Source organism: Terrapene carolina, unplaced genomic scaffold (assembly GCF_002925995.2).
Source record: "Terrapene carolina triunguis isolate 2854851 unplaced genomic scaffold, T_m_triunguis-2.0 Scaffold68, whole genome shotgun sequence".
Lineage (NCBI taxonomy): Eukaryota > Metazoa > Chordata > Testudines > Emydidae > Terrapene > Terrapene triunguis.
In genome coordinates this window covers 65,764,965-65,788,898 of record NW_020664419.1, presented here as the reverse complement: position 1 = coordinate 65,788,898, position 23,934 = coordinate 65,764,965, and the positions used below count along the sequence as shown (strand labels likewise).

Sequence of the window (23,934 nt, the reverse complement as noted above, 5' to 3'; positions counted from 1 at the left end):
AGGTAAAAAAGTGCCTCTGATCCACACAGGCAATTTTAATGAGCAGCATTTTTCCACTGTTTTATTTGACAGACTAGAGGGCTACTCATTATAGATGCAGGTCAAGGTTATCAGTAAACAATGACCAAGGTCAGAGGACTGCTCAATCCAGCATCTATGCTGATAACCATCAAGTCCTTCAGATATTGGCAATGATTCAGTGTACATCTATGTTTTCATTGAAGTCTTATAAAGAAAAACATGTTTAGTTTATTCATTCAGTCCAGGCTTCTGGACACTGCTGTAATACAAACAAAGAATACATAATAATAATGCTGATGAATTGGTCTTGCAAAAATTAAGACGAGAATTACCTTCACGTAAGTAAACTTTAATATGACCTCTTCTGATTCCCATACTTTTCATTGACATACATGACAAAATACATAACGTGATAAACAATGGGGTTTTAAAGAGGAGAAACATTTTTGTGTCTTGAAATGTATTCTGCCTATCAGATCTGCAAGGTATTCTCTCAACTCAATACATAAAAATCTCTAAAATTATACAGGGCACAACAAAAGTGGTAACCAAATTTACATCAGTGACTTACAAAAGGAAAGTGGATAGTGAAAATACAGAAAAATTAATTGCTTAAAGCAGCCAAGTAGAGTAGAAAGCATGAATACTGGAAGTTGCACTAGAGATTGCCACTTCAAAAGGAAATTAAAGTGTTAGTGATCAGCTTCCTTATTTGTACTTTTTATTTTTCAAACTGCTTTACTGATAGATATAAAAAGACTGTAGAAGACATGTTTGGAATAGTTAAATAATAAATTCCATAACACTTTATGTGTCTCCAAATGTTCATTTAATGTAGTTGCCATAAAAGAGATGTTGTACCGTATGTAGAATAAATGTGAACTGATTATCAAAGAAATGAATGTTAACAGATACAGTGAGCAGATTAGCAGCTGTTTAAGAGAGATATTTTATGGAGGTGGGAGTAGCAATTCCATAGTTAAGGCTGCATTGAAATCTGCACTTATTGCAAGACTAAAATCTCCATTTCATGCTTTAACGATTGAATTTTGTTTTCAAATTTGGCACAATACTTTAGAGGGCAATTGACTTTTCTATGTCATTTATTTTTTTGTAAAGTATTTACTAACTTTTCCAGAAGAAACCATTTAAAAATGCTGCCTTTGGGAATTTTTACCTTATTTTCCTCATGTTTCTTTGAGTTCCTCTGTTATTAACTCCCCCGTCCACCAACCCACAGTCCTTGTCAATTCCAAACATCAGATGTAAACAGTCTACAACTACAACAGACGTGTAGGCCACTTTTAACATCTGAAATTAAATATAAAGTGCTAGTCTCCTTACTTGGTATCATCTAATTGAGTTATGCCAAGATTAACCAAAGGAACTGCTCAGATCCATCAGCTATTTCTGTTTTCCAGTGCTGCCAACTTGCTTCACCAGCTGTGCTTTGCACATACTCCCAGTGATGTGGGGAGGCAGGCTGGCAACAGGAGGTATGAAGATGGACTTCAGAAGAAAAAGGGGACTCTGTGTGTGTGTGTGGGGGGGGGCATGGGAGGAAAGGGAGGATATGGAGAGGCAAACAGAATATACCCAGGGTGGGGGACACAAGGGATTGAGACTTGAGATTAGCAGGATGGGGGTTAGCATGGATGTGCACATTGCCTGGGAAGAAAGACGATATGAGAGAGGGGTGTCTGGGGCAGTCAGATGCCTCCATACTGAATGAAGGGGTCCTCTGGCACTGCTGCCTTGGTTCCCCAGAGTAATGAGGCAGCAGCACCCTGGGGAGTTCTTCAAGCACTGCTGCCTTGACACACAGACCCTCAGCTCCTTTGTTAAACTGTTTACTGTTTATTTTAATCCATTTGTAATTAATTGCAGACAGTAACTCTTGTGTTATAATTAAAGCACAAACAAATGACTGCGATGCTCAAAGTGATACAGAATTTTTAATTGATCTCTTCAAAGAAGACACTCCCCAGTTTTTTGTTAAAGCAAATACAGGTATAATGGAAGGAAGCTTTTAAAGCCGTTCAAGCTCTGGAGACTTTCAAAAAGGCTTCAACAACCAAATCTTCAGGAAAAGAAAGGAAAAACCCCAAACCAGACAGACTGTAAAGAATATTTTCTTCAATATGAGTGTACAATCTCTGTCAAGAAGATGGCTCATCACAATACTGCTACTGGCAGAGAGCACTCAGCCTTGTATTACTGGCACTGAATGTACAAATGAGGTTTAAAACAAGTAAAATTTCAACTGTATAGGCTTTGAAACAGAACCAGGTGTTTGTTTTCAGAATGTTTCATAGAAATTTTATTTAAATCTTTCTGAATAGAATTAATTATGCTATATGATAAAGCCAAAATTTTCAAAGGAGACTAGTGATTTCAAGTGCCCCAATTTCTGATACCTTAAAGGGGCTTGATTTTCAGAAAGAGCAGAGCCTCTGAAAATCAGGCCCCTTTAAAATGTCTCAAGTTGGGCATCCCAGAACAGAGGCACTCACTAGTCACTTTTGCAAATGTATGCCTATAGCCTTTAATTTTCTGACATACTGAATATGAAGAATGAGGGAGATATCTGTATTAATTTTGTGAAGCTTATAATCTGTGGATTTGGTAGTTACTGTGGGGTGGCTGGCTTTATGGAACCCTAAAGGTTCATTCCAGCTGGGTCTCTTGCCAGGTATCCAAGAACCTGGCAAAGACTCTAATTCAATGGACAATACATTGCTGGAAGGCGATCTCGGACCCCCTCTGAAGAAATGTGTGACCAGGTTCAGGCTGCTCAAAACCCCAGGAAATCTGGGGCAGGGACTCTTGAAAAAAAGAATCATTGAACTGTTGAAAAGGATAAAAAGGCAGACTGTGACCTGAGGGAGACACATTGACTGGTGGGTCAGACCATCAGAAAGGCAGGAGCAGTAGGAGGTACAGCCTGTCTCACCCAGCCCCAGTGGTGGGTGGGTGTGCCTGAAACAAGCAGGAATAACATATAGTTGCAAGGAAAGGCTAAAGTTTAAGTAAGATAACATGAATGTAGGCTTTTCATTGTTGTCTTCCCTACCTGATATGTTCTTGTGGACAAATACCTAATACTTGTTTTGAAGAAGCTGTCCTGAGTCACTGCAATTTCATACCTGTCACATGCTTTTGGAAAGAAGTCTGTATCAGGGGCCAAACCAAGATGGACCTGCTGAAGGTAGCATGGTTTGTCAACAGGGATGCCGCAGCCTGGTGATCCAGTCTGAAGTGGGGTGAATCACGGGATTTGATGCAGAGAAGTTCAGGTGTAGGCCTGTCACTTGGGAAAGGGTACCCATGGAGAGACAGAGAGGTCAAAGGTACAGCTCCCCCCTGAACAATAACACTGAACCAAAGAGATAAGCATCAGGATTGTATCATTAACCAAGATATTTTAGGGACCATTTCTGTTGACCTCACTCATGTTGAGCAGCAATGACTCATGCGAGTAGTCCCACTGAATCCACCAAGTTCAAAAGGACAACTTATGTGAGTGAGCTGCAAAATGGGAAGAGGTGCAAAATTGTGTCCTTTGTATAAAACTTTTTTTTTTTTTGGTTAGCTTTACAAAAAATGCTTGGAGAAGTTCAATGCTGACATTCCAGCGAGACAATCTAAAACTATTAAATGCCAGGGAGGACAATTGATCCCAGAGAAAGAGGCAAAGTGAGGGAAGAAGAAAGCTGCATATCAGCATCAAAGTACTAATGTTGGTGTACACTGCATAGATAGAGTCCCTCCTACTAAACAACTCAAAAATGCCTTAATAAATGTGAATATCTATAAAACTACAAAATGGTGTAAAAGCCCTTGTTTGGAAAGCTTCAACACTGATTTTGACAGGTTCTAATTCAGGGCATGCACCACTGGCTTTCGACACTCCCTAGTCAAATGAATCTGTATTTTTATAAGGACATTTGCAATAACTGTGGCATCAGGCTTGTCATAATTCTCAGACATGTATTATCCTCCTGGTGTTGGCTAACTTACAGACAACTAACAAGATGACCAGAAGTCCAATAAGTTTGATGTTTTGAACTGTATCACCCTAACACAGACATGTATGAATATGCATATAGGAACAGAGCTTGACGACAAGTTTGCTCCAACTATAATGGATTATCCTGGAATAATCAAAAGCAAAGTCGTGCTTAATTTAGCACATCAGTTGCTACTACCTCAGTAGAGCAGAACTTTTATGCATGGGTTTGGTTTGTGAAATCCTCATATTTTCCAGTTTGCTTTTATAAGTCCTACTGATTTATGCCCATCATATATTATATAGCCTAGCAACACACACACACAGGGTAGGATAGGGAAGAAAGAGATAATTGCCAATAGACACAAATTACCATATTTGCCAACATTTACAATTGATCAGAAGGGACAACTTTGTTAAGGCTTTTTGTTTGGTTTAAATTAAAATCTTGGAATCTGCCTTTGGAAACTGATTTGAAAATACCAGTGGAAATTTCCTGGGTTTTAGATGATCATAATTTTTTTTTTAACAACTAAATGATTCATAGATTCATAGATTCTAGGACTGGAACGGACCTCAAGAGGTCATCGAGTCCAGTCCCCTGCCTGCATGGCAGGACCAAACACTTACTTGGTATGAAAAAATTGAATCTTACTTGGTATGAAAATAGAATTCTATAGCATAACAGCTTTACACTGGTAAAATATATTCTAATTAAACTAAATACACACCAAATCCTGGGCCCCCAAATTCCCGTACTTATATGCATTGAACAGAGATTGCGCCCTTCAAACCCTGAGTTTCCTGGCCAAATCAGACAGGTTGGTATGTTCATTCAGTCTCAGCAGAAAAAATTCTCCTCCATTGGAGGGAGCTCAGATGTTTGGAAGGATAAAGGCAGGGGGAAAAAAAGATGGAGAGATTGGAGTAAGGAAGTATCAGGGAATGCGGAAAACAGACAGCAGAAAAAAAGGAAAAATTGTATAAAGGACTAGTGCTTTGAAATCACCCAAGGACACAACAAGGGAGACCCAGTTAAGTCTGAGAGAAAAGTCAAGCCACAAAAAAAGAGAGAGAATCGAAGTGGGAGAGGGAAAGAAAAAGAAAGGAACAAAGAGAGGAAAAGCAAAAAACAGCATATGTAACATTAACATTCCTAAATTTAGTTTATTTATGTGAGCACAAGGGCTTTAGGTGCTGTACAGTTATAAGAAGTGGGAGTGAGGGAGGAAGGCACAAAACCCACCAAAACAAAAACAACCACTACCCACCAAACACCCACACCAGTAAGCATCTCCCCTTCCTCCATCCAGTCTTTAACATCAGGGAAAAGCCTGGTGCTCTGAAGCTTAAAAACAAGGAAGAGGGAAAGAAAGAACAGTGCTCTTTGGACCAAGAGGGTGAACTGAATTCCAAAATTAAGGGCTCCTTATCAAGAAGACCCTGCCAGTATCCCACTCCTATTTAAGCTAGGGGAATAATAGCTAATTCCCCATAGCTGATGGCAACTGCCAGGGTATACTACAGGGAAACAGGTGGTCTTAGGGTTGCCAATTTTGGTTGGATGTATTCCTGGAGGTTTCATAACATGACATAATCTTTAATTAAAGATTAATCTTTAATTCCTGGAGACTCCAGGACAATCCTGGAGGGTTTGCAACTGTAGGCGGTCTCTAAGGCAGTCAGAAACCAAACCATTTAGGAATGTATTGATCAAAATCAGCATCTCAGCCAGAAATCCTGCTCTCTGTGAGACATACTACTCAGTAAGCAGGCAGCTGCAATTTCCAAATGGTTTGAAGGTGTAATCCCATGTGAAGCACACTGAAGCATTCCAACTGTGGTGGCAAAAGCATGGATAACTCTGACAACTTTCACATATGAAAAAAGGGTTGCAAGCTTCTTGCGAAGCACTGATGTTGGAAAGTTGTTTTGAAAACAGCTGCTCTCTGTGCATCCATCCACAAGAGCTGGGGATTGAAAATCTCCAGATTGCACATCTGACTAACAACCCCCCCGTTTTATTATTAAGAAGTATTGTGTAGATGCACGGGTACTTTTTTGTCTAGTCTTTTCTATAATATGCTCCAGACTTACTCCTGCTATTTACTTTTGATGGTGCCAAAACAGAAAAGAAAGGGCAGCTTCACAGCTGTCCAACAGTACCTTTACAGCTCAGGAGGTATTAAAAAAATGTCCCTATCTCCCAAAATCCACATCCACCAAACTAGTCTGCAACACAGGTGAAAGGATGAGACTGAGGCTGACTGAAGAACATATGCTCTGGGAACCCACTCTGGAATGTAAACAGTGGAAGAGGATACCACAGCTGACTGAGGAGGCAGTATGCAGGTTACCAAAAACCACAAATATAAGTACTGGTGTGGACTAGTTAGAATGCCAGAATGCACTGGGAAGGCATGAAGAGAAAAACCACCTATCATATCAATACAGTTTAAATATTAACACTCACTACAAATTTATTAGAGCATAAGCTTTCGTGGGCTACAACCCACTTCTTCGGATGCATATTGAGTGAAACATATCGAGGAGATATATATACACACATACAGAGAGCATGAACAGGTGGGAGTTGTCTTACCAACTCTGAGAGGTCAATTAAGTAAGAGAAAAAAAACTTTTGAAGTGATAATCAAGGTAGCCAAGTACAGACACAGTTTGATAAGAAGCAAGTGGGAGAATACTTACAAGGGGAGATAGATTCAATGTTTGTAATGGCTCAGCCATTCCCAATCCCTGTTTAGCCCTGAGTTGATTGTGTCTAGTTTGCATATCAATTCCAGCTCAGCAGTCTCTCGTTGGAGTCTGTTTTTGAAGTTTTTCTGTTTTAAGATAGCCACCCGCAGGTCTGTCATAGAATGGCCAGACAGGTCACTTGCTTCTTATCAAACTGTGTCTGTACTTGGCTACCTTGATTATCACTTCAAAAGTTTTTTTTCTCTTACTTAATTGGCCTCTCAGAGTTGGTAAGACAACTCCCACCTGTTCATGCTCTCTGTATGTGTGTATATATATCTCCTCGATATGTTTCACTCAATATGCATCCGAAGAAGTGGGTTGTAGCCCACGAAAGCTTATGCTCTAATAAATTTGTTAGTCTCTAAGGTGCCACAAGTACTCCTGTTCTTTTTGCGGATACAGACTAACACGGCTGCTACTCTGAAACCACTCACTACTTGCACACATGTTTTTTCCCAGACACTGTTACATATGCTGTGTGGCTCTGTGAGCACACTTTGCATATGGCTTTCACACTTCACTCCCATTTTCACTTCCTTACTTCTATCTTAGATTTTCTATATGGCTCTGCTTAGTGCTTACTATAATGTGTGTTTAAATCCTACCTACCACTAGAGGGAACCAGGACAAAGCATCTTAATGAAATGGAATGATGCTGACATTTCCCCACTCTGTCTATTGTTTGAGCATTCAAAGTGGTATTGCAGAAGGCAGTCTCCATGAATAGCTTCTGGAAATTACTTGAAGCTGTAACTGAGCTAAGAGAAGTGTGTTATGACAGCAAAACTTCCCTCCATGCAAAATAGTGTGACATGAAAGTGTGCTGATCAGATGGGTTTCACTTGTTGAATATGCTGCTGCCTAAATGGTTTGTTAGCTGTTATCATGCAAAATCACTCACACTTTGTATTGCTGAATATTCCAAACTTGGCAAATGAACTGACCTGCAGTCTAGCAGGCACAGAGGAGCTGCAGCCTGTTATCTGGCAGCATTAGACAGGATTATACACCTAGCCAAGACACTTGGAATGCTGGCTGAGCAGACCTGCTTACCTTGCCCTTCAAATGCCTGAGGCCAAATCTGCCTAAAGTAGATGCTAATTTACATAAATATGCTTTACAAACTATTGGAAATGCAATTTGTTTTAATTACTTCATCTTCAGGGCAGATGGTAGGCTTCTCTTCCCTAGATAAACATCATGCCAACACCCCATTTTCCTCTGTATAGCTGAGTCTTTTTTTCTTTCTCCTTGTCACCAATTTCTCTCCCCCCATTTCTTTACCCCCCTTCCCCCAAGATCTCTCTGCCTACTCCCCTCTCACCTGCTCCTTTTGACCCATCCTTTCTGAGAGACTCTGCAGAGTCAAGAAAGTAGGGCACAGGGGTTTCCAAATCTCTTCCTTTCCAACAGGCCCCTAGCACACTCACTGCATGCCAGGGCCAGCTTTAGGCCGATTCCCCTGAATTAGGCCCCGTGCCTAAGAGGGCCTCATGCCCTAAAGAAGAGCGCCTAACTTAGGTGCCTTTTTAATTTTTATTCATCCGGCAGCAGTCCGGGTCTTCGGCGGCGGGTCCTTCACTCGCTCCGGGTCTTCGGCAGCATTTTGGCGGCGGGTCCTTCAGTGCCGCGGAAAACTCGGAGCGAGTGAAGGACCCACCGCTGAAGTGCCGCTGAAGACCCGGACCGCCGCCAGGTATTCGAATCAGGCCCCACACTTCCTAAAGCCGGCCCTGTGCATGTATAGCAACTGGGCCAGGGAAGGAGGTGTGTCTCTGAGCCTGATGCTTCCTGCCTGTCTAGCAGTTAGTGGGGAATGCACCGTAGCTGTGGCCATAAAGCCTTTAGAATAAAACATAACAAAATGAAAAGCTCTGGATGACTTCCAGAAATGCCAAAGGCAGCAGGGGCATGCTGCACAACTGGAGAAGAGTGCAGAAAGCGAGAGCCTCCAGCCGAAAGCTGGACAGGAGGCAGCTCTGCTGCAGGCTTTCAGGAAAGGTGCATTTGCAAACATACGGTGATGCCAGGTAACTTGCCAGTGGAGGACAACAAGGAAATTCAAGGAGCTAATATTCAGCTCTAAAAACCTGTAGAAGCTTGAGACAGCATTTTCAATCATGTTGTGGACAATGGTATTTTGTGGTTAAAGAACATTTCACTTTTCCTGTGACATTTACTGTATGTTACACTTCAAGCTTTGATCGATAGTCTCAAGGAAAAAAAAAAGCAAATGAAAAACTCAGACATCTGCCTATGATTTTAGACTGGGATTTTCAACGGCACCTAAGAAAGTTCAGTAATACTAACCCCCAGCATCCAAAAATCCTGAGTCAGGCCTCAATAATTCATTACATTGGCTTAAAAATTATGAGATATTTAAAAATACAGTAATACATTTTGGGTTATTTTTATTTGCCTTCTAAGTTTTTGATCTTTTGGGTCACATTTTCAATGTTTGTCCTGCAGCCACGAGGGCTAGAAATATACTTCATTTTTTCAAATAAAAGCTGATATGCTAACTTACTGCAAGAATTCAGGAGTTGGGACTTTAAGAAAACACATAACATTGTGTGAATCAGCAGTCTTAGGAGTTAGATGCCCAACTCCCAGGGAAAGTCATTGCTTTGATTTATTGATGCTCAACATTAATTTAGAAGACCTCAAAATCAGAATGATGACTCAGTGTTAACTTCATCAAGCATAGTACAGAGGAATATTAAGTTTTGTTGCTTGGGTCATATTGTTTTAGACTAAAGCGCTTTTCATCAATAGACCACAAAGCACTTTACAAAGAAGGTCAGTATCATTAGCCCCATTTCACATGCAGGGAAACTGAGGCACAGAGAGATGAACGTGAATTGCCCAAAGTCATCCAGTAAGCCAGAGCTGGGAATACAAACCAGGTCTCCTGAGTCTCATGCCAGTGCTCTATCCCCTCCAGAGCACAATATCAGCAGGGTGTTTATTAGCTTATAAAAACTGTAAGTAAATTTAGTGCTCATAAAAGGTGTCAGGCAAACAGCAGTGCACGTTTATTCACCATAATGAGTCATTTCTACTGCAGATGAGCTACTTCTAGGAGGGAGTTCATTCAGTCTCTATTGACAATATCATATGGGTGCCAGTTGTGATGGCAGTTTGTGAGAACAACAAACAGCAATGACTTTAGGTCCCTTGTGTGATCTGACCCCCTACCCCCTTTCCTACTGGTTCCCTTATGGTAAATTATCCAAAAAAAACATGGACTAGATGTTGGAGAAAAGGCACAAGTCATGAATTTATAATAAAAATAATGCTAAAATCCCCATGGTTTGTATTATTTTAATCAAAATAGTATTGAATCTCTGCCGGGAGCTGCCTGGAATCACTTACACATATCCCTGTGGGAAACCACTAATCCTAATATCGGACAGTTCCTGCTGTCGCTCAGCCTTACATCCAGCTCAGATTTTAAGCTGGCAGCCGTTGAGGTTCTCAACGTAATTGTTGTAATTGCAACTGTTTACTGCCTACCCGTATGATATAAGACCAACATGGTAAAGAGCCAAGGATTTTTATTTTTTAAATGATGAACTTCATGGAATCCAAGAGAGTTATGAAAGAAATGCCCCATAGGCCTTGATCTTGCACTGCGATCCACCAGAGTGACTATGTGGAGCTATATTGACTTTGAGAAGGCACTGATGAAAAACTGGGTCTTTATCCATAACTTATTTGCAGCGTAATGACCCAGGATTTAAGTATCTCTTGCTGTTAAAATCAGGGAAACAACTGACTGTGAAAAACGGTTAACATTTTCAGTCCTAAAATCCTTTGTAATTTTTCAAAAGGAAACCCCTCTTCTTATCACTTCAATAGGAAAGCATTGCTTAAATGTAGTTAACAGCTGGAGTGGCTTCATTCCCAAGTAGGGACAGGAGCTCTTTTAAAGTCTTCCCTATTTGTCAGCGATTTTTTTTCTCATTAAATTCTTAAATCACACGCCTGGAGTATTGAAAATTCAACTAGCATATCAATCAAACAACACACCAAAAAACCCAATTACGCTCAGAGTTTTATTCAGATTTTTTTATATACTGAATGTTAGGTCAATTGTATTAGGTATGTAATAATTGTTGAGAGGATGGGTTGTGTCTTTCCTGTGCCAGAAAGGTATCTAATGATTCTGAATATGCATATTTATTTTGCTGAACAGCAACCCCAACAAATAAATTCAACTTCCACATTTCCTCATGTTTTAACTGTACACATTTAGCTTTGAACTAACAGAGATTCTTTTATATGCAATACTATCATTATTAATATTTCATTATTTGAATTATGGTAGTGCCTAAAGGCTGCAATCAAAGCTCACGACCCTAGAGTACTCAGCAACGTATACACACGAAACAAAAAGTCAGTTCCTGCCCAAAGGGCTTAATTACAATCTAAGGTATGTCTACACAGCAAGAGAAAAACCCAGTGGCAGAGGGCTTGGGCTGTGACACTAAAAATAGCCATGTAGACATTCTGGCTCAGGCTGGAGCTTGGGCTCTGAAAGCCAGGAACTGGGGTGGATTTCAGAGGCTGAACTCCAAGCCGAGCCTGACTGTCTACACAGCTATTTTTAGTGTCAGAGCACGAGCCCAAGGCTGTAAACCTGGGCTCCAAGACCCTCTGCCATGGTTTTTTTTTTTTTTTTGGCCTAAGGCAGGGGTGGGCAAACTACGGCCCGTGGGCCACATCCAGCCCGCGAGCCATTTTAAGCCTGGCCGCCAGCTCCTGCTGAGGTGCGGGGTCTGTGGCTTGGCCCTGCACCGGCGCTCCAGCCGGGGCACTGGGTCAGGGGCCGCTCCACGCAGCTCAGCCCTGCTCTGGTGCTGGGTCGCGGGTCACAACACATGGCTCGGCCCCACTCCGGCGCTCCAGCCGGGGCACTGGGTCATGTGCCACAACACATGGTTTGGCCCCGCTCTGGCGCTCCAGCTGGGGCGCTGGGTTGGGGGCTGCACCATGTGGCTCCCGGAAGCCGCGGCATGGCCCCACTCTGGCTCCTACCGCGCTCCAGTGGCCCCCTCCGGTGCTCTAATGGGAGTTGCCGGGGCAGTGCCTGCGGATGGAACAGCATAGGAGCCGGAGAAGGGACATGCCACTGCTTCCGGGAGTTGCTTGAGGTAAGTGCCTCTCGGAGCCTGCACCCCTGAACCTCTCCCCATGCCCCAACCCTCTGCCCCAGCTGTGATCCCCCTCCCCCTCTCCAAACCCCTCGATCCCAGCCCAGAGCACACTCATGCACCTCAAACCTCTCATCCCCAGCCCCACCCCAGAGCCCACAACCTCAGCTGGAACCTGCACCCCTGCCCCAGCCCTGATCCCCCTTCTGCCCCTTGAACACCTTGGTCCCAGCCCAGAGCACCCTCCTACACCCCAAACTCATCCTCAGCCCCACCCCAGAGCATGCACCCCGAACCAGAGACCTCACCCCCTCCCACACCTGAACCCCAATTTTGTGAGCATTCATGGTCCGCCATAGAATTTCTATTCCCCGATGTGGTCCTCAGGCCAAAAAGTTTGCCCACCCCTGCCCTAAGGCCTCAAGTCTGTGATGTGTTGTGTGTGGAGGCACCAGTTCACTCTTGCCAATTACAGTGCAGGATTGGGGGAAGGGGACTTTAGCATGTGACAAGAGACAACAGGTGGATAAAACAAACAAATGAGGGTGAGGAAAAGAAACAAGTGAAACAATTATCTTTGGCATTTTATGTAGCAGTGTCAGCTCCCCAACTGCCTAGCCATTATTGAGTTCTTTGTAGGCATTACTACAAAGGTGAGTTGTTGGTGGGGAAGAGAGGTAATTTTAATACATCTGTGCATAGAAAATGGAAGCTATTAACCATTTACAATGCTGAGACAAGAAAGAAATCCCATGTGATTATCTATGGTTTGCATGAAACTTGTCTCTCTTGCATAAGAAATTGGTGCTTTTACCTATTATTTTAAACTAGTCTTTAGGGAAATAAAACAGGGTTTTTTGTTTTTTTTTCCAAACTTTTTTTTTAAACATACATTTTTATTTTTAAAGATATAATAAAACATCTAAACGTGGGTTCTCCTATTGCCTAGTGTTTCCACCTCCTTTATGTTGCAAGGAACTCTCACCTCCAATGTAACCCAGATTTCTGAGACAGCCTATGTACAAAGAAACCAATTTCGAAGATGCATTTGAGGTTAATAGCCAAGTTGGTTTTCTTTCCTTTTTAGAGGCCCATTTAACATGCTATTATGATGAGGATGATGATGATTGATTACCGGCTTCTGCTTTTCTGCACAAAAAGCATGATTTCTGATTGGCTAAGTAGCAGAGCAATAATGGTCATTAACTTCCTTGCAGAAGCCACTGCCAAGGTGATAAATAGATTTGGTTTACATTAGCTACTAGACTAAAGCATTATTTGACCTCATTAATGGCTTCTAATCAAATCCAAAGTTACATGTACCTAAAGAGAAGGACAATTATTTTAGGAGAGTAGACTGAGACTCTTTTTGCCAGTCCCAATAAACTCAAATGGTCAAATCTTGCCCCACTGAACATCAGGTGGGGCCAGGATTTCACCCAAAATGTTTTAAAGGAAATGTTATTGCCTCATTCTTTTCTTTCTATTTGGCTTTGGAGCACATTGGTTTTTACAAAGTCAGTTAAACATATTTAGGATTCAATTCAAAAACAACAACAAAATAACTACAAGCTTTTATTCTGTACAAGGCCAATGAAGATTGTGTATCTTGGCAAATTGCTCAGCTTTCAAAAGCCATTTATGTTAGTACTGAAGCTCTGAGTAACAATAACTTGGGGATGGAGAATAAGCATCTGTTGTTGGGTCCTAACGTTCTTCATAACTATCCCAGCAGTCCATATACAGAAGGCCAGATACTGATCTTGATCTGTATCTGCAACTTCTATTGGTCTCTGTGGGAGCTGGATGTTTGGACTGAAGAAGTGCTATATATGGAATAAAATTTTTAGCCTTGAATGAATGGATATTGTGAATGCTTTTTAAAATACCTACTGGTCAGATTTAGAAGAGGGGACCCGTGAGGGGTGGCAGTGTTGAATGCTTAAACTGCGTAACTATCAAAGATCAAGGGAACATTTTACAAAATATCAGGAAAAACCTATGTGAATATAGAATGCCAAACAAGAATGTTGGGGAATATTCTTTGATTAACTAGTCCCTTGTATTTAATTTGAGGGAGAAAATATCCGCAGGGTTGATTTTCTAGTATTTGCTAGGAATTAGGAACGCCTAATCTATTAAATCTATTATACAGCATGAATTTCATACAAACACTGAAAAATCTACATGGAAAGGCTGGATTGTGTTGTGGATAATTTGGCTTCTCCGTGACTGTGAAATGACAAGACTGCAATCTGTCTTTTGGCCTTTTAATCTAGATTTTCTACATTCTAACTACAAATTGTTTCTCTTATCCTTCATCTATTGTTCTGGAGGGCACCAGTGTGAGACAATCATAATCTCTGCTGTGCTTGTCACTTCCCATACCTAGCAGATGAGGATGGGGTAAGTAGCTATTCATTTTGCATTCCAGGAATAGGTTTTGCCTCATGTTATGCTTTAGACTTGGACTAATTATAGTATGCATAATTAATTCACATATGCTCTAGGCTGGCCCTCAACCCCGTTAGACCATTTACTGTGTGTTACAGCCACAGCACAAGGTTCACATCTGTCCGATGTGAACTGCAATATTTAGCTGAAACCTTGAGTAGGGGAATTATGGAATTGTCCCTCCCTGGGGGAAGCTCTGGGTGGGACCGTGTCTCACTGAGTGCACATAGGCATCATCCTAAAAAACAGTGACCCTGCTCTTGCCCTGAATAGCTGGCCTGCTCTCCGGACTAGTGCACAGGGGAGTGGAGTCACTGGGGTAACGTTAGCATCCAGAATAGAGGGACTTTATATTTCATAAAATAATATCTTTCTAGCTCTCATGGCTGCTAAAAAAAACCCCTTCCAAATGGGAACTGAAGGCAAACCACTGCTGTGTTACCTCCCTGAGTTTGCAGAGAGCTTGAAATAATGACTCAGAGATGCAAACACTCCTGTGGCCTGTTAAACTCCTTGGAGTGTCAGCTAAAACGATGACACTTATAATGTCCACATTAATTATTGCATTGTTGATTATATGAGTGGATCAACCGAAGAAGGGAAAAGGAAGAGAAGTCTAATGGGGGTGAGAATTGGGTATTGCTCCAGGAAAGGAAACGCAGAGGATGAACACAGGAGACGTAAAGACCAAGAAGAATATGAGAAAAAGAGAAAAGAGGGTGAGGAAGGAAAAGATACGAAGGAAGTGGCCCAAGTTGGAGGAGAAGAAATAGCTTATTGATTGTGACAATGTACTTCATAAATAATAGTAACTAAATGCTAGTGACTAGATAAAGGCCAGATTCTACCCTTACTCCGTGTGCAGCCTTTCATTGATATTATTGAGTATCTTGCCATGAATGGAAGGGCCAATTGGCCATGGAGTCTTAAGGTTATGTCCTGGTCAAACCTTCTTCGCCAAATGAATTTGACATATCTGCTACAGGCTCAGTAAAAACCCAACCTCTGCAATATCCCCAACCTCCACAATTCCAGAGGAAAGAGATATTTAGAACTGTATATTCTGAACTCCCCTCCACACACACTCTATTAAACAATAAACACCACGTAAAATCTTACTCCATTAAATGGCCATTGGGATCTGTTCCATACTTCCATAAAGGACTCAGATCTATAGTCCGGGGTTTGCCAACATGCTTACTTTTCCCAGTGACCATGTAATAATGTTAATGCTTGGCTTCTAAATATTCCTTTTCATCTTCAAAGCATTTTATGAACATGAAGTCATTAATCTTCATAATACTCCTGAGAGGTGAAGTATTATTCCTCTTTTACAGAGGAGAAACTGAGGCAAGGAGGATAAATTACTTGTCTAAAGCCACAGAGGACTTATGTGTCAAAAAAGAGATTTACAAAAAAGAGATACTCAGACCACATCTTTCTTATTAGGATGGCATCTTATCAGCACTCCCACCATAGCATAGTTTTGTTTTTCAGAATTTGTGAATTACCCCCAGAAGCTGCTGCATATGGACTAGTCTTCTTGTTTGCTGTATAATCAAAATAAAAATGCCAAGTGGGATCCGCTGCCTTGTGCTTTATTTTTGTGTGTGTGGTAAAAGCCAGAAAAAACAATTTGCCTGTGGATCCACTTCATTGCTATAGATCAAGTTTTCTGTTAAGCTGAAAATCACAAAATCTTAAAGCAAAAACCACACAAGTGGGTTCTTGCTGCAGTCTTTATATAAATGCAAATATACAGCAAGTAGTTAAGCCCTATGCTCAGTCAAAATAAAAACATTAAAAGGAGATGTTAAAAAAAAAAACACAATTAAGACACAGGGAAAATAATCACCACTGGAATTGGAACCCAAGAGTGAAATCCCTATTCCAGTGAAGTCAATGGCAAAACTCCCATTGACTTCCATGGAACCAGCATTTCACCCCAGGTCTTCATTTACCCAGGCAAGTGTTTTGCCATTAACGAAAGGAGCAGCTGTGCTTTCTAATGCTAACAGAAACTTTGTTATAGTTAATTGATAATTCTTTCAAACCTGTAGAATCACCAGCACTGAACAATTAATTCTTTGTCTCTGAATAAGTTAGCTGTAGGAGAGACATACACTGAGCAAAAGAAAATAGTGTCTATGAAGCATGAAGAAATGAAAACAAAGAAAACGTAACTTTCAGAAGAAAGTGGTTATTAAGGGTAAAAAAAAAAAACCAGCAAAGTCCAAGGCTAGCAAAAACTGCCTTTGAAAATAAGTGTTCTTAAAATTATTTGGATAAGTATTAATGAGTTTTCAGAAACATTTTACAGCACATTTATTCTCCAGAGCAATTTACCTCCCTCTTCCCTTGAACATTCTTTTGGGCCTGTTGTCTTTGCTCTAAGGTGCTGCACGATAATAACTACACATCAACCTCTGTGTTATATATATTCTTTGCACAGCACGTAATCCAGCAAATAAAAGGTTAATTATTTTAAAACAAATGCAAATGAGCTGCTGGTTTGTTATTGGCTGAAAGTACTAAGTGATACACAGATGCAACTTTGCCTTTGTAATCTAATTAAGCCTTGTCTAATTAAATATGGGGTGGATCTGCAAAGCAGCTTGAGAGCTGCATAGAACACAGTTGCACTGAGAATGCCTTCTGAGCTTGTAAAGAGCTTGCTGGAAGCTGATCAGGCTGCTATTTAGCTTCCTCACTCTTTGGAATTGCCTTTTAACAAAATAACTTCTATTTAGTGTTAAGATCCTTCATTGCACAACACTGCATAGAGGGGAGAAAAGCAGCATTGGACACTAATAAACTGAGATCCTGATCTTGCAAACACTTAAGCACATGTGTAACTTTACTCGTGTGAATAGTTGAGTTCAACACAACTACTCAAGCACGTAAAGTTAAGCATGGGCATAAATGTTTGCAGGATCAGGCTGTTAGCTTGTGAAGTAGCTGGAATATATATATTTTTAATATACTTTCCCCTAGTAAATAATCATTTCACAGACACTCTTTTGGCAAGGAAACTCACTGCTCATGATCAAAATCCTGACCTAACAGCTATCAATGCCGAGAATCAAAATGTGCCGCGAGGGAATAAAATAACACCTAGAAATTAGTTCCCATGCCCCTCTCCTCAGTGCACACTCACATAGGGTGTGAAACCACATTGACAGGGAATTTTAAGAGAACAAACCACAGGGTCTTCACATTCTGTCTAGACAAAGTAAGATGGGAACCAAATAAGAGAAGTTTCAATCTACATTAAAAGGAAAGTAATAATGAATTTAAACAAGAACGTGTAATGTTAGTAGATCTAACAATACAGGCCTCAATTCTCTCTCCATGCTCTGGTCACTTCATTCTGCTCATGTAGTGGGAAAGGAGTATGAAGGGGGACAGATCCTGGGGAAAAAACAGCCGCATAAAGAAGTTTCCCTGCTCGTTTAGAGCTGGCAGAATTGCTCTATGCCACCCCATCTTGGGGAAGGACAAGGTGGGGCCAGATTGCACTGTGCTATGGCTATTCTGGACTGTTGGAGGAGCCCAAAGATGGCTGTGGGAAGCCACTGTAGGGGCTGCTAAAATAGACAAGCTCCTGGCTGGGGCCAGAAACTGTGAATCACAAAGAAGGCTGAAGTCACTTTCCTCCTGCCCATTGCCTCTGGACAGGAGCAGTTCCCAGCTGGATCCACTGTAAGGATAAAATAAGGCTTCATCATTGAAATGAGAGCCATGTTGTAACAGATTTAGGAATGTTAGTGTGTTTAAGGATAGCATAATTGATTGCTGTACTCTATATTTAGTCTATTGTTTATCTTTATTCTAATATTTTGTTCAATATACAATGAAACCCATTTACACTTAACTGTGTTTCAGTAAACAGGGATTAGAGTGAAATCCCATTACTTTTTATTTATTCTAAACCATTGAAGGGACCACTTCTACAAACACTTATTCCCAGGTGCAGTACTTTCAGCTATAAGTAGTCCCATTAATGGCAACAAGCACTATGCTCACTAATGTGGACCGGACTAGGTTTTGAGGTGGAATTAACAACACAGGTAAGGAAGTGTTTGTGCTTGATTTTTTTTTAATTTGACAGTGTCACTTTAACCTGCCAGAGACCATCAGTTGCCATCTGCAGAAAAAGTCATAGTTAATTTTCAAATAAAATGTCAGACTCAATTCATTGATCAATCTTCATGGTATTTTTAAAAATTCTTCACTGCAGTGTAGAGGGCCTGCTCTACAATCACGAACAAGGTCAGCTCCCAGACTGCTGCACTGGGCAGCACAATATGGGGAGAAGGTGACCAGACCCTATGTGGAGAAAGAAGTGGTTCGGGACTATTTAGAAAAACTGGACGTGCACAAGTCCATGGGGCCGGATGCGCTGCATCCGAGGGTGCTAAAGGAGTTGGCAGATGAGATTGCAGAGCCATTAGCCATTATTTTTGAAAACTCATGGCGATCAGGGGAGGTCCCAGATGACTGGAAAAAGGCTAATGTAGTGCCCATCTTTAAAAAAGGGAAGAAGGAGGATCCGGGGAACTACAGGCCAGTCAGCCTCACCTCAGTCCCTGGAAAAATCATGGAACAGGTCCTCAAGGAATCAATTATGAAACACTTAGGGGAGAGGAAAGTGATCAGGAACAGTCAGCATGGATTCACCAAGGGGAAGTCGTGCCTGACTAACCTAATTGCCTTCTATGATGAGATAACTGGCTCTGTGGATGAGGGGAAAGCAGTGGATGTGTTATTCCTTGACTTTAGCAAAGCTTTTGATACGGTCTCCCACAGTATTCTTGCCACCAAGTTAAAGAAGTATGGGCTGGATGAATGGACTGTAAGGTGGATAGAAAGCTGGCTAGATCGTCGGGCTCAACGGGTAGTGATCAATGGCTCCCTGTCTAGTTGGCAGCCGGTTTCAAGCGGAGTGCCCCAAGGGTCGGTCCTGGGGCCGGTTTTGTTTAATATCTTTATTAATGATCTGGAGGATGGTGTGGACTGCACTCTCAGCAAGTTTGCAGATGACACTAAACTAGGAGGCGTGGTAGATACACTAGAGGGTAGGGATCGGATACAGAGGGACCTAGACAAATTAGAGGATTGGGCCAAAAAAAACCCGATGAGGTTCAACAAGGATAAGTGCAGAGTCCTGCACTTAGGACGGAAGAATCCCATGCACTGCTACAGACTAGGGACCGAATGGCTAGGTAGCAGTTCTGCAGAAAAGGACCTAGGGGTCACAGTGGACGAGAAGCTGGATATGAGTCAACAGTGTGTTCTTGTTGCCAAGAAGGCTAACGGCATTTTGGGCTGTATAAGTAGGGGCATTGCCAGCAGATCGAGGAACGTGATCGTTCCCCTTTATTCGACATTGGTGAGGCCTCATCTGGAATACTGTGTCCAGTTTTGGGCCCCACACTACAAGAAAGATGTGGAAAAATTGGAAAGAGTCCAGCGGAGGGCAACAAAAATGATTAGGGGTCTGGAGCACATGACTTATGAGGAGAGGCTGAGGGAACTGGGATTGTTTAGTCTCCAGAAGAGAAGAATGAGGGGGGATTTGATAGCAGCCTTCAACTACCTGAAGGGGGGTTCCAAAGAGGATGGAGCTCGGCTGTTCTCAGTGGTGGCAGATGACAGAACAAGGAGCAATGGTCTCAAGTTGCAGTGGGGGAGGTCCAGGTTGGATATTAGGAAACACTATTTCACTAGGAGGGTGGTGAAGCACTGGAATGCGTTACCTAGGGAGGTGGTGGAGTCTCCTTCCTTGGAGGTTTTTAAGGCCCGGCTTGACAAAGCCCTGGCTGGGATGATTTAGTTGGGAATTGGTCCTGCTTTGAGCAGGGGGTTGGACTAGATGACCTCTTGAGGTCCCTTCCAACCCTGATATTCTATGATTCTAAGGAGCACTGTATAATTTAAGACCCACATTAAGGTGAGGTTTAAGTGCTGCATGGACTCTTGTACAGACCTCTGCACTGGGGTGAATGTTGCCCTATGTGAATAAGTACACTCGGGATTAATGGCACTGGGAACTACAGTATAAAGGCATAGGCCAATTGGGCCCTCTTAGAAGGTATTGTATTTTTTTTCTGTTTATAAACTGAATAGAGGTGTGAGTGAAAACACTTAAGGGCACTTAAATAAATAGACAGAGATTTTTAAAAATCAAAATCCAAAGTAGAGTTTCCTTGGTGTAAAGTTCTCCAGATACCATAATTTTGTGGCAGAGTGTGGAGGAGAATTTAGAAGAAATAGTTATTGTTAAAATTGTTATTTTGATCTCACTGTATTTTGTACCGTGGATTTTAAAAGGCTATAAGCAACTGGCTGAACATTCAGCACTTTAGACATAGTGCAGTTACTTGTATTGCTCTGGCCTTGATCACTTTGGTTTTCTAGGTTAGCTTGAAATATACAGAGCAAACTGTATACAGAGCAAACTCCTTTTATAACATATGTATGCCTTGTAGGGTCAGTAACCAGTGAAGTACTTGTACCTCAATCAAGATTGCAAGCCCAGGAGCCTTCTATAACATACGAAAAAATGGTAGTTTAAAATAAAAATATTTTGTAAATAAGACAGTATTTTTAAAAAAATGTTAGCTTGTAAATGGCTATTTTAAAATATTTCACACTGGGACTCAAAGATCAAGGGAAATCAGATTCTAAGACTCTGACCACAAAGACATCTTTTACTGTGCCATTCTATTAACAGCTGAACCTTAACCATGTGGACTGCTACAGTACTGGGGAAAAATAAAGCTCATGCAGGTCCAATACTCAAGGATTCAAATAAGGTCTCCAGCATCCGGCAGACAACCTGTTTCATTTTTGAGGAGATGGACCGGATGCTCATAACCAGACCTGCCACAGAGCCCACGAATCTTGGGATCAGGCTCATCACTGTCCACAAGTTGCAAGTGGAGTATGAGAAGGAAGACAACACTGAAAACTGTTTTATGGGTCATGCTAGAAGTACAGAATGGTTATGGAGCCACAGCTGCTGCTACATATAGAATGCAGTTTGGGGCATGGTTAGTGCAGATGGTGAGGGTTGGAATAGAGCCATGCCAGTTTTTATTGCTATGATAAAACTGTCCTACGGTGAGGATAGAAGCTTTCTCTCTATTTCCTCCAGTCTGTAGTGCGCCCAGAAGATAGAATTGTTTTCTTGCTGCGACTAATATTCAACCAATCCACAATCGATAATCGCTCACATTAGTAATGTTGCCTCAGCCCTTTCCACCAAAGCTTACTGGATTGCACAACAGAATATGGAACTGCACCATTTCCTAGAACGTCTTAGTGGATGCAGCATTTGTTAACAGCATAAGCAGTATTGTGCAGAAGTTAAATGACATGCCCTTCAGTGCTGACAGCTCAGAGATCCAGCATCCTTGTAATGGATTCCATAAGCAGAACATCCAAAACACGTTAAAAGAAACTATTAAACTGTTGTGTAGGCAGTCAATTTATTTTACTTATCAGATTCTGGGGCCATCAGTGAGGAGTTTTTTGCTAGACATCCCCATGGGGGCAGGGTGCACAGATTGTAGCCAATTTCTGCGAAATAACCCCTTTGCAGGAGGCTAGTAACTATCTTATGGTCTTGGGATGCCTTCAAGTAAGCCATTTCGTGCCAGACAAACCCTGCCGCTTTCTGGGAGCCAGCATTGTAACCAGTTCTCGATGGATAGCTCTTCCTTTCACTACTCTGTGATCTAGCCAATGAGGAAGTTTATCCTAGCTTGTATCTTTCCCTGACCTTTATCTAAGATGACATAGAACTTTCCTGACAGCCACTGATGCACCAGGGTCACGGGGGTGGGGGAGGGAGAAAGGGGACATTTGCCTTCTGACTTCCAAATACCCTTCTTATCCAACCATATAGGAGCATATCAGTTTTAAGAAATCTGAGCACAGATTTAGCTTCTAGTTCACTGGTCACCAAAGGAATGTTCAATAGAGTCACAGTGGGTAATGAGAAATCAATGGCAGAAGCATTCAAGAAGGGAAGAGTGAGTCTTCTGTTCACTAGTCCTGCTATTGTGTTACTGAATTCTATATGTTTTGCAGTATATTAGACTTGAAGTTATTTTTTTAAAAAATCACTATCCAGTGGTCCGGTTTGCTATAAGGCTAGCTGGATGTTTTTCAGCCCTCCTTTGTCCTTTCTAAGGAAAGAAATTAGCACAGTTGACTTGAAGTGTAGTGAAGAGCTTTAAAAAAATGACATCAAGGTCACAATTTGAACCTGGGATACAATGGTCAGCAGAGAAAGGGTAGCTCACATTCAGAGGTTGATGAGATTACATTCACAGAGTGAAATGCTTCACATGTTACTAACAGAATCCCAGGCCTGCCAGACAACCTGAGGATGCAACCATGTATAACAACCCCTCCTCCCGTCCCAAATGCATAGTGTCCCTGCACCACCTATATATCAAAAGTAGCCTATGAGGGTGTCAGAGGATCTTAATAATTTAAGGCAGATAAAGAAAAATTAAGAGAAGACTATAGACTCCATGAGGGTCTTTATGGATAATGAGGGTGACAGAATGCTGGTTTTTCTAGAGAAGCAGAAGGACGAGAGACTAAGAAAGAGATTAAAGAAAAGACAGAGGAAATGGAGACTCACAAGAACAGTTAACAGTAAACAGATAGAGATATGGGCTTATAGTGTGCAAATGATGATGGCTGCATTAATATCATTTGCTCCCAGACCACAGATATGACTTCTGATACTTTCCAGCCCCATCTCTAATCAACATACTTCAAAGCAATGATTCTTATTTCCTCTACTCCTAGAATGAAGGGCCTATTTATTCCAAAACAGCAGATTTACTTCCTGTAGGTACTGTGAAGACATGAACTATCATTGTGATCCATCTGTTGCATTTAAGCACATTAGCTGCACTTCAGCTTGCAGGCTCTACATAGTTTGAAATGTTTTTTAAAGTATTCATTATTGTGTAATAAAAATATTTGTGCTACTGGATTCCATGGAAATGTTTTTCAATCAAATTCCTTATTACATGCAGGAATGATTGACTAACATAAAAATTATCTATTTACAATGCAATTTAATTAAAGGTCATGTAACATCAGAATATGAACATGGAGATCTCATTGCTTCTCATTCACCACTCCTTGAATAACAGTCTGAACGAAACAATGGCACAGAGCCACCCTTACCATGCTTGTCTGGGAAAATGGACGGTGTCAGCAATCACCACCACTTTGGCAGTGCTGAGACAGTCACTAACCTGCTGTTTCTCAACACCCTCAGAACCTGGGTATAGCTTCATCATACAGGCCCATTCCAGGGCAATAAAGGATAAGCAGGCTCCCCAACTATTACAGTAAGTACAGACTGTCACTGGAGTCCCTTCCCCAGGCACCCACTAGGCCAGGGGTCGGCAACCTTTGGCACATGGCCCATCAGGGTAATCTGCTGGCAGGCCGTGAGACAGTTTGTTTATGTTGAGCGTCCGCAGGCATGGCCCCCCGCAG

At 41.7% G+C, this 23,934-nt stretch overlaps 1 protein-coding gene across 1 annotated transcript in view; it reads right to left on the bottom strand.

Annotated features, from left to right (window-relative positions):
- Positions 1 to 23,934, bottom strand: part of SYT1 (synaptotagmin 1) — a 313,691-nt gene that overhangs the window by 133,238 nt on the left and 156,519 nt on the right. The window lies entirely within an intron of this gene.